The sequence below is a fragment of the Schistocerca cancellata genome, chromosome 1 (assembly GCF_023864275.1).
Source record: "Schistocerca cancellata isolate TAMUIC-IGC-003103 chromosome 1, iqSchCanc2.1, whole genome shotgun sequence".
NCBI classification, from domain to species: Eukaryota; Metazoa; Arthropoda; class Insecta; order Orthoptera; family Acrididae; genus Schistocerca; species Schistocerca cancellata.
In genome coordinates this window covers 1,267,706,296-1,267,718,376 of record NC_064626.1, presented here as the reverse complement: position 1 = coordinate 1,267,718,376, position 12,081 = coordinate 1,267,706,296, and positions in this window count along the sequence as shown.

Genomic DNA, 12,081 nt, shown 5'->3' with positions numbered 1-12,081 from the left:
ACTTCAGAATTCACATGGCCCACGACTTGGTAAAATCTTCAAGAATTGTAGACTCACTGGAACTGTAGAAAGAAATTTCTCCGAGTGTAACACAGGAGTATGTCAGCAGTTCTGATGAAGACGAGGAGCATCAAACCACACAAAACGAAGACGAATTGTGACAAAGCCAATTAGAGAAAGCAAATGTGACAGGACTGGCCACCTACCTGAATATATTGAGAGTATTTTTGCCTCAAAGTGTCGGTTACCAGGGTGCAAATCACATTCTCGCATGATGTGTGAAAAGTGCAATGTTTATTTGTGCATATTAAAAAACAATTGTTTTGCTAAATTCCATAAACATGAGAAGTAATGTGAACATTTTTCATTGTAAATAAAAATATCAAAAGACGACGAGAACAGCATTTTTTTCTCTGTTAAGACACAATGTACACATATGTGTACATTCAATTATTCAAACATTATTTAAAATAAAATTTCAAAATTAGTTTTTTTTGTGCTACTTTGAGATCAACTGCACCAAAAAAAGCGAGGGAAACATTTTTCCATTCTTTGTTTATCTTCGGGACTGAAGAGGTTCAGAGACAGTCTCCACTCCTTCCATTCTGATCATGTAAGCGTAGAAAAGATGCGGAATTGTTTCAAAGAGATACTATTGAGGGCAATTGAGGGATATATACCACATAAATTAATAAATGATGGTACTGATCCCCCACGGTACACAAAATGGGTTAGATCGCTGTTGCAGAGGCAATGAAGAAAGCATGCCAAATTTACAAGAACACAAAATCCCCAATATTGGCAAAGTTTTGCAGAAGTTCGAAATATAGCATGTACTTCAATGTGAGATGCTTTTAATAATTTCCACAAGGAAACTCTGTCTCGGAATCTGGCAGAAAATCCATACATAAAGCACACCAGTTGTCAAATGCAATCAATACCTTCACTGCGTGATAACAATGGTGAAGTCACTGATGACAGTGCCACTAAAGCAGAGTTATTAAACACAGTTTTCCAGAACTCCTTCACCAAGGAAAACGAAGTAAATATTCCTGAATTCCCCAATCAAGAACAACTGCGAACATAGAAGTAGATATCCTCGGTGTAGCAAAGCATCTTAAATAACTTAATAAAGGCAAGGCCTCTGATTCGGACTGTATACTAGTCAGGTTCCTTTCAGTGTATGCTGACGTGATAGCTCCATATTTAGTAATTATGTACAACCACTCGCTCACAGAAAGATACTTACCTAAAGACTGTAAAATTGCTACAGTCACACCAATACGCAAAAAGGTAAATAGGATTAATCACTGAATTACAGGCTTATATCACTAAAGTCAATTTGCATTACGGTTTTGGAACATATACTGTATTCGAACATTAGGAATTACCTCGAAGAAAACGATTTATTGACACATAGTCAGCATGGGTTCAGGAAACATTGTTCTTGTGAAATACAATCAGTTCTTTATACTCATGAAGTAATGAGTGCTATCGGCAGGGGATGTCAAATTGATTCCATATTTTTAGATTTCCAGAAGGCTTTCAACACCGTTTCTCACAAGTGTCTGCTAACCAAACTGCGAGCCTCAGCAGTGTGACTGAATTCACGATTTCCTGACAGAAAGGTCACAGTTCGTAGTAATGGATGGAAAGTCATTGAGTAAAACGAGAAGTAATATGCGGCGTTCCCCAAGGAAGTGTTATAGGCCCTCTATTGGTCCTGATCTGTATTAATGACATAGGAGACAATCTCAGTAGCGCTCTTAGATTATATGCAGATGATACTGTCATTTACCGTCTTGTAAAGTCATCAGACGACCAAAACGAATTGCAAAATGATTTAGGGAAGACACCTGTGTGGTGCAAAAAGTGGCATTTGGCTCTGAATAAAGAAAAGTGTGAAGTTATTCACACGAGTACTAAAAGAAATCCACTAAATTTTGATTATGTGATATGTCACACAAATCTGAAGGATGTAAATTCAACTAAATACTTAGGGTTTATTATTACAAGTGACCTAAATTGGAACGATCACATAGATAAAGTTGTGGGTAGAGCCAATCAAACACTGTGATTCATTGGCAGAACACTTAGAAGGTGGAACAGATCTACTAAAGAGACTGCTTACACCACACTTGTGTGCCCTATTCTGGAGTACTGTTCTGCGGTGTGGGATATGCATCAGGTGGGATTGACACATGACATCGGAAAAGTTCAAAAAAGGGAAGCTCGTTTTGTATTATCGCAGAATAGGGGAGATATTGCCACAGACATGATATGTGAACTGGAGTGGCAATCATTAAAACAAGGGTGTTTTTCATTGTGGCGGGATCTCGTGAAATTTCAATCACCAGTTTTCTCCTCTGATTGCGAAAATATTCAGTTGACATCCACCTACATAGGGAGAAATGATCATCAGGATAAAGTAAGAGAAATTAGGGCTCGTGCAGAAAAATTTAAGTGCTCATTTTTTCCGCGCGCCGTTCAAGAGTGGAACAGTAGAAACAGCTTGAAGGTGGTTCATTGAACACTCTGCCAGGCACTTTATTGTGAATAGTAGAGTAAATTAGATGAGGTGTTGCATTTAGCAGTCCTATGAAGCCACACAAGTGGCAGCCTGCAACTTAGATTTTTGGGTGAAAGTTGCTGCAGTGAACATGGAACCCAGATACGTGGCAGATTCAGCAGCCAGTGTTGACATCGCAGCAATACACAAACAAAAGTAAATGTGTCGCACCGCACGTAAACAATGGGTCTCATGCCACCCCTGGTTGTGGTAGTCTTATCCACTCTGCTCAGACTGTTTACAGAAGCATGCTAGAGATGACTGTCCATTCTGGGTCACCTCACATCTGTTTGTTGGGCTGCCATTCCTGTCTCACAATCACAAAATCAAATGGGCATTAATATTGTGTGTTTCTCATTTCACTGCAGGTGAATGGCAAGACAGTCAACTTTCAAATTGAGGCCATCATAAGTCTCATCAATTTTCAAAAACATTTCCAATTAGGGGGGTGGCACACACTAACTTCAACAGTTCAATGGTTGGTCAATTATAACAGGCAAGACACTCCATTGTAATGTCAATTTACCATGAAAGCCATTTATAAAAACTGAGGCCAGGGACATAACTTTCAGTCCTGATACTGAGAATCTTTTTTGTCTGGATGATTTTTAAGTCTTTTGGATTTTCCAGCAATGGCACAGCAAGTCTGTTTTGAGAGAACGTTCCTTATCCAGAACAGGATGCGCTCTGCAACGAATTCCCTGACCTTTATCCTTCTGGTCTGGTAAAGTTGAAAAATTTAGAAGCTCATATTTCACTCAAACCTATGCCTTAGCCTCAATTTTTTTTCCCCCATTGGCCGGTTCCACTGGCAATCTGCAGCCAGGTCAAGGACAAATTAGACATGTTGCAGGGATTGGATGTGACAGAACTTACGTCATCTAATCAATGGGCTGCTCCCCTGGTTATCTTCACATCCGGCAAACTCAGATTAGATTAGATTTACTTTCATTCCAATTGATCCGTAGTGAGGAGGTCCTCCAGGATGTGGAACATGTCAGAAAAACAACAATACATGACAAATATTTACAACTAAAACAAATAAGCTAATGTACCATTCCACAGGTCCCAAGTGGAATGATCGTCATTTTTTAATGAACACTAAGAGTCATTTTACAAATACTAATGCACTGAATTTAAAATAAAAAAGTTTTTTATTTATTTATACGGTAATAAACATGTAATACAACTACTGTAATACTTATTTACAATGAACACATTACTGCACTGAAATGGTGCAGAAGTTAGATTTACACACACACACACACACACACACACACACACACACACAGACTTAGTAGGGACTTCAAGGTCACAGTAAATGCTCAAGCTGATGTGGACATGTACCCCATTCCAAATCCTGAGTAACTATACACAAAACTGGTAGATGGATACTTCTCCAGAACTGACCACACTGAGGCATACTTAACAGCCCCCGTTAGATGAATGTTCCCAGAAGATACTGGTTGACACACTGCATGGTTTATACAAATACAAGCAGTTGGTTTTTTGGGTCTCCAGTGCACCAACAATTGTCCAGAGGTTCAAAAACAGCTGCTTCACAATATGCCAGGTTGCATCAACTATTTAAATTACATCCTTGTCATGGGAAGTTCCAACAAGCACCATTTAGTAAACCTGAAGTTACTCTTTCTCATTTTTCACGAGGTAGGATTAAAGTGCAATCTCAGCTAATGTAAAAGTTTTCAGCCTTCAGTGGAGTATTTCGGCCACATCCTAGCTCACAAAGGCATACTACCAATGCAGAAACATGTTGAAGTGATTACGTCCGTATCTCAAACAGCAAACTGCTTGCAGCTCCATGCCTTTCTGGAAAAAATTAAGTATTACAGAAAATTCACTGTGGTGACATCTCGGGTAGCTCATGTGTTACACCACTTGAGTAAGAAAGGAGAGATTTTCATGTAGTTGGCTGCATATGGAAAGGCATTCTGGAAGCTCAAACAGTATCTACTCTAAGCACCTTCTTTAGCAACTTTCAGCTGGGAAGCAGACAGACGTTGTAATGGATGCATCAGACTGTCCTAATGCACCAAGGCACTGATGGGTCATCAAATGAAATACTCTCAAACTGAGAAATAAGCACTGGCATTTATATTCACTTTGAAGAAATTTCATGTCTTTTTTCATTGCTCCAAGTTCCACCTGCTAATGGACCATAAGCCATTGATCTCATTGTTCAATCCAACAGCTCACATCCCAAATCATACTGCTCTTCAGCCCTGCACTGGGCCTTATTCCTCTAAAGAGATGAGATTCAACAAGCAGTGGACAATTTCTCCATAACAGGAGCCCACGTTGCTACTGTCATGTAGGTGGACAATGTTCTCAATCAAGTTCACATCTTCATCCTGAGTGGTTGGCTGGAGCAATTGGCCAGGCAACAATCAACTCTTCCTCAGAATTACTATGTGCTGTGACACTGTTTGATTATTAATGTCTGGAATAAGGGAAATAAGAAGTCCTGAAGAATAGGACCTATCTTAAGTCCGAATAGCAAAAGAATAAAAATAGAAACAATGTTATTTCTTAACTGTCACCTCCCCCTCCACCCCTCCCCCCCCCCCCCTCTCTCTCTCTCTCTCTCTCTCACACACACACACACACACACACACACACACACACACACACAAAATTATTATTAAGAATGAATGTAAATCGTAAAATTTATTTGCATAACCATCTAATTATTAGTTGCCTGTTTAATGAACAACACCAGCTTACTGATGGAAAAGAAGTGTATAAATGAGTTGTTATGGTCATGGTGGCTTAACCACTGCTAGTTTCAGTTCACCCGAGAAAACCAGCATTCATATTGCCATAGGAGCCACACCCGACAGCTTAGCAACAACAGCCACGGGTGGGTTTCTTTACCACAGGATCCCAAGCCTGATACGGGTTTCTTTACACAGGTTCCCAAGCCTGATAGTAAAATTATTTAAGTTCCCTGTGTAAAATTAGAAGGCACTCGGGTTCCTTAGATTGTTTCCTCTAACCTATTTCAATTTTTGATATGCTACATTAATTTTCTGATGAATATCAAGAGGAATGGTGTATTGCCGGCCAGACGAATTTACTGATGGAGCTGGAATAACTGCAATAATGTGGTGTTCCGGAACCCAGCACTTGTCACTTCTTGGTGGCCAATAAAATGAATTTGCTGGACCATGTGGGTGCATAAAGTTTATTAATGCATCCTTTTGCTCTGTGGAGGTCTCACAGATATTCCCAATCCACCACACATTTCCAAAGATGCAGGCAACATATTGTCCTGGTTGGAGAGCAGACATTAATATACCTCCTTCATTACTGTGAACCATTTTAGCTAGAAAAGATGAACAATCATTTGAAACTCTGCTGACCTGAATTGTTGTTTCATCAATAGGTAAAAAGTGATGATTTTCTCTAGTGCCTGCTACAGTTTGTCCAAGTTTAAACCTCTCTTCTTGTGACGCAATATTTTTTTCAATTTCATCTTTACTGACGAAAACAAATTTAATTCCATTAATGTTTTCAGAGCAGAAGTGAAACAGATGTAGGGGAATAAGAATTTGTCCATTAAGTGGCCATTGCACGCTTGCTCTTGCTGCTAACTGCTTTGTTGTACCTCCAATCCCATCTCAAGGTGATTTCCCACGACCAGTAGCAAAAAAATTCCATTCGGCTGTCATTCCAAAATCACTCTTATGATAGCACAAATTTAGGAAATTCTTGAAATTTTTATACTGAGCACTGGAGCCATCACTGAAATAATGAATGTGTGATACCTGTGCAAACCGTGCTTTTATATATTTGATGAGCTCCTTGATAAAAACGTGAACTGTAATAGTGTCATGCCGCAAACAATCATTGATAATGCAAAAACTTAAAGATTCTACATTCTCATTTTGACAAATGTAGATAACAAATGGATGAATTGTTGCTTGACTATTGTCCCAGTGGAAGCCTTGCACAGCATCCTGAATGATAAAAGAATAATTTTCTGCAAAATCCATTAGGACAACAAGCTCTTTGTCTTTCAGATGACATTTAAGGCCATTAAGATGTAAGCTTTGATGCTTGGCAATGTAGTGATGGCATGACAGGCTCCATATTTTATTTTTTACATCTTCAATAAATTCATCCACTACCATTTGCTTCGTGTCCAGTGTGGCCCGATCAGTATGTATCCATTGCTTAAACACAATAACTCCCTGTGGCTCATGGTCTAGGAAATAGCTGGCAATTTCAGATGCTATAGCTTTGGGCCCAGGACACCTTTCACAGTGATGTAGCCTGCACTGTTTAGAGTTCAAACTGCAAACTGCCTTGCTGAGAATCTCCTTATACGAGGTGCATTTAAGTTCTAAGGCCTCTGAATTTTTTTCTAATTAACTGCTCACCCGAAATCGATGAAACTGGCGTTACTTCTCGACGTAATCACCCTGCAGACGTACACATTTTTCACAACGCTGACGCCATGATTCCATGGCAGTGGCGAAGGCTTCTTTAGGAGTCTGTTTTGACCACTGGAAAATCGCTGAGGCAATAGCAGCACGGCTGGTGAATGTGCGGCCACAGAGAGTGTCTTTCATTGTTGGAAAAAGCCAAAAGTCACTAGGAGCCAGGTCAGGTGAGTAGAGAGCATGAGGAATCTCTTCAAAGTTGTTATCACGAAGAAACTGTTGCGTAACGTTAGCTCGATGTGCGGGTGCGTTGTCTTGGTGGAACAGCACACGCGCAGCCCTTCCCGGACGTTTTTGTTGCAGTGCAGGAAGCAATTTGTTCTTCAAAACATTTTCGTAGGATGCACCTGTTACCGTAGTGCCCTTTGGAACACAGTGGGTAAGGATTATGCCCTCACTGTCCCAGAACATGGACACCATCATTTTTTCAGCACTGGCGGTTACCCGAAACTTTTTTGGTGGCGGTGAATCTGTGTGCTTCCATTGAGCTGACTGGTGCTTTGTTTCTGGATTGAAAAATGGCATCCACATCTCATCCATTGTCACAACCGACGAAAAGGAAGTCCCATTCATGCTTGCTGTCGTTGCGCGTCAACATTGCTTGGCAACATGCCACACGGGCAGCCATGTGGTCATCTGTCAGCATTCGTGGCACCCACCGGGATGACACTTTTCGCATTTTCAAGTCGTCATGCAGGATTGTGTGCACAGAACCCACAGAAACGCCAACTCTGGAGGCAATCTGTTCAACAGTCATTCGGCGATCCCCCAAAACAATTCTCTCCACTTTCTCGATCATGTCATCAGACCGGCTTGTGCGAGCCCGAGGTTGTTTCGGTTTGTTGTCACATGATGTTCTGCCTTCATTAAACTGTCGCACCCACGAACGCACTTTCAACACATCCATAACTCCATCACCACATGTCTCCTTCAACTGTCGATGAATTTCAATTGGTTTCACACCACGCAAATCCAGAAAACGAATGATTGCATGCTGTTCAAGTAAGGAAAACGTCGCCATTTTAAGTATTTAAAACAGTTCTCATTCTCGCCGCTGGCGGTAAAATTCCATCTGCCGTACGGTGCTGCCATCTCTGGGACGTATTGACAATGAACATGGCCTCATTTTAAAACAATGCGCATGTTTCTATCTCTTTCCAGTCCAAAGAAAAAAAATCGGAGGCCTTAGAACTTGAATGCACCTCGTAATTTTCATGTATACCAGCTCCGCTAAGCATAAGCTTAACATTTTGGTGAACTGCACAGACACAAACTGCATGCATTCCAGCTGATCCTACTGTTACACACCATTTGGGTCTAAGTTCACAAAACTTTGAGAACCCTATTTCTGGACCATTTATATTCTTGTAGATAACATACATTTCCCATAAATTGCAAAGTAACAATCTTTTCTGCATGTATGTCTTTCTATCTAAAAGTCTAACTGAAATACTATCTTTTTTTCCAGGGCACACCCTACTATACTCATCATCTTCAAAAACATTTCGCACTCTACTAGCAACTTCTACTGGTAATTTCCTGCTTTGCCTATTTTCGTTGCCAGAATGCCCTTCTCTGCCTTAAGCTTCCGAGCATTCTTCACCATTCTTTTGGACACGCTGAACTGAGCTACTGTTTGTCTGACTGTCCAACTTACAGGTGCCAAGGTTAAAATTTGCATCTGATCTTTATGAATTGCATTCTGCATCTTGGCTTTCAGTTCAGTCAGCAAATGTGCATAGTTGGCACAGTTTCCACATTCCTTAATTTCACTAGCATCTTCAATTTGTCGGTTTACTCCCATTGCATTTACAATTCTGTTTTTAATCACATTTTGAGCCTTTTGAATTTTCTTCTTCACATATTGGGGCTTATCTCTGTAGCTTACCGTTCTCTTCAGGGGTGAAATACCGATAGAGAATAAGCTACTATTTAATTCTTCATTTGGTGTAAAGTCCTCATCAGAATGTGATGATGAGGCTGATAAAGCTTCGTCCAAGTGTTTATTTAAGGTAGTCCTGCAAGCCGGACAAATTTTCTGATCTGGCTATATGTTATTAACAAGCTGCTTCTTCAACGTATCAGAAGCCTTATTAGTTGTTTCAGTATCAAGAGTGCGAATTCCTGCCTTAACATTATGATTCACCTTCCCAAAGGGATTGAAGCATTTTTTTTGTAACCTCTCATATTGTGTCAATAACGGGGCTTCACGGTGTAGGCGAACTTGAGAGGTATTGTCCAGCTTTGCTTCAGAACGTCGGACCAACAACTCTTTTTCCTCATCATTAAAATCAGCAAACCATTTTAAAGCAGCTTTTTTGGCAAAGAAAGTGACATCTCCTTGCCCAATTGAGCAGGAAGGTATGCTGTTCCCTTCTGCATCCATCTCTAATCAGTAACTTAATAATGTATTTGGCCTCTAAGTGCAAATTATAATCTGCTTAAATTTCAGACAAATTGCTACTGAATGAAATTATACACAATGTATAATACCAATGAAAAAATCTAATAAGAGATATATGCTATAAAAGACACAATCAAAACAATTTTTTGTAAATTAGATTACAAACTTTGATGGTCTTATGAATCACTTAACAAGCCACGATCAGTCAAGAGAACCCACTCACTATGCTGCAAACACACCACTGAATTACTGACTGTTCAAACAAGGCTCACAATAATGAAACAATCTGATTGTTAAATTAATTGTTGCCATTATATTTTCTATAAACAGTGAATCTTGTGAATTTTCTCTGTGAAACTAGTGGTTACGTATTTACCAAGGTAGTAGGCTACATTTAAGTGTGATTAAATACAAAATTAAAACTCTTAGGTGTTTAACCAACCAATTTCACGTTTCCCTAATAACTTTAAGACAAAAATTCACAGGTTACAACACCTAGGTATTAAAACTCTCTGGAATACTGATTGGAAAATTTACATCACTTGATGCATGATTCAAGCAAACCAATTCTTTTTTGGAAAAATGTTTTATACAATTGAATCCAAAACTTAGGTCTTCATTTTCCACTTGTAAATATGTACAATTTTGAGAAGTACAAAAAATATGAAGCTATTATTCATTGAATTCTTTATGATTTTTTTAAAACAAATGAGAAGAGTTTTATGCAGATGAACACTTACGATAAAAGCAGAAGGGCTACTTCTCATAGTTTTCAAGTTTTTCTGACAGCCTCGTTGCCTATTTACCAGATCTTTTTATTTCAATTATTCAAGGCACTAATAAACATTTATTAGGCATAATAAAAGGTTTCAGGTATAATTTGAGTGCCAGAAAAATGTGTTCAAACTTCCAGTGCGCCTCTTTGATGATGCTACTTTTTAGGGTCTTATATGCTTGCATTGCAAAACTAAATCCACTTTTCTAGATAGTTTAGAATATGCTCTTTCTAATGACCATAATTTAGAAGAGTTTGGAGAAAACACTTTTTTGAAAAATTTGACTAAAAATACCCATTTTTAGCACTTTTTGAAAAATCGTCAACTTCACCCTACATTTGTGAAATAATGGATTGCAATAGGAGAATGAAATTTTATATTCTAAGACCTTGTGTTGGTGAGTTATGGTGTGCAAAGTTTCATGTTCATCCCACAATTACTTTTGGAGATATAAAAAACTAAAGTTCGCATTTTTTTAAACAGCTATTTTTTCACCCAACTTTGCTTCAAATTACCTATATGAAAATTGCTCAGAAATCCTTTTCTTAATATTTTACTTTAAAGAGCTCTAAAAGTTGTATAAGATGGCCAAGTTTTGTTTCTTTCATGCAAATACTTACAGAGATATCTCATCTCAAAGCTGCTGAAAATTCAAGGATGCACTATTGGAAGCTGTGCTATGGTTTCAAACAAGTGACTGTATCTCTGCAAGTATTGAATTTCTGAAACTGAAGCTTTACCAGTGTTCATTGAGAACATGTGTGAATGTTCATACAAAATTTCACCAAAATCCATGATGGTCATGTGGGAACATTTCTCGATATTAGACCACTTGGCACAGAATGGCCCAGGACCAACCTGCTCAATCAATGCCATATTTATTAGCTGGGCATTTATTGGGAAATGCAACAGATGTGTGCAGCCACAGGCAGTCCCACATGATGTTTTTTGCCTTGGCCAGTAACCACCAAAACTTAGGAGTGTGTGCACCTCAATTTTGCAACCCCTTTTCTGAATACCAAATGGTTCCTCATCTTCGACATCTTTTCCAGATTTCCACACTTTGTTAATTGCCTTACAACCATGGTGGAATACACAGTGATAGTACTGTCAGAGATATCCATCATACAGGACCTATCACAAATATTAGGGCCCTAATTTTGGTCCCGAGACAGTCAGTCCATGGTCGATTTTCAGACGAGAAACCCGTGCTCTTCAGGTCAACAACAATGCATCAACTTAACTGTGAAATAAGTGTAGGACAAATAGGCTGCATGTTAAAATAATGGCAGTGTCTATTCAATATGTACTGTATTATTCCGCAAGAACCATGGACTGTGTGGTTAGGTTTTTACTGCTCATAGATATTCAACAGTAAACTACTGTAGCAGTACGTTGATGTTTGCTTGCAATCTATTAATGAGGTTTATCAAAGTTAACCAATAATGGACTGGCCATATAACTGAATATTATTGGTGGTGGTGGTGGTGGGGGGAGGGGGGGGGGGGAGAGGCTGTGAACAGTGAAAGTAAAGAACTGCGAAACACAAATGTGCACCTGTCGGGTACATCATTCAAAGTAGTCAATGTTGAACTCCCACCCCCCATTTTTCAGCCAGTATAGCAATAGCTACCACTTGGTTAAAGAATCATAAAAGAAGGCTGTACACATGGAAGAATCCTGGAGATACTAGAAGGTATCAGATAGATTATGTAATGGTAAGGCAAGAGATTTAGGAACCAGGTTTTAAATTGTAAGACATTTCCAGGGGCAGATGTGGACTCTGACCACAACCTATTGGTTATGAACTGTAGATTAAAACTCAATAAACTGCAAAAAGATGGGAATTTAAAGAAATGGGACCTG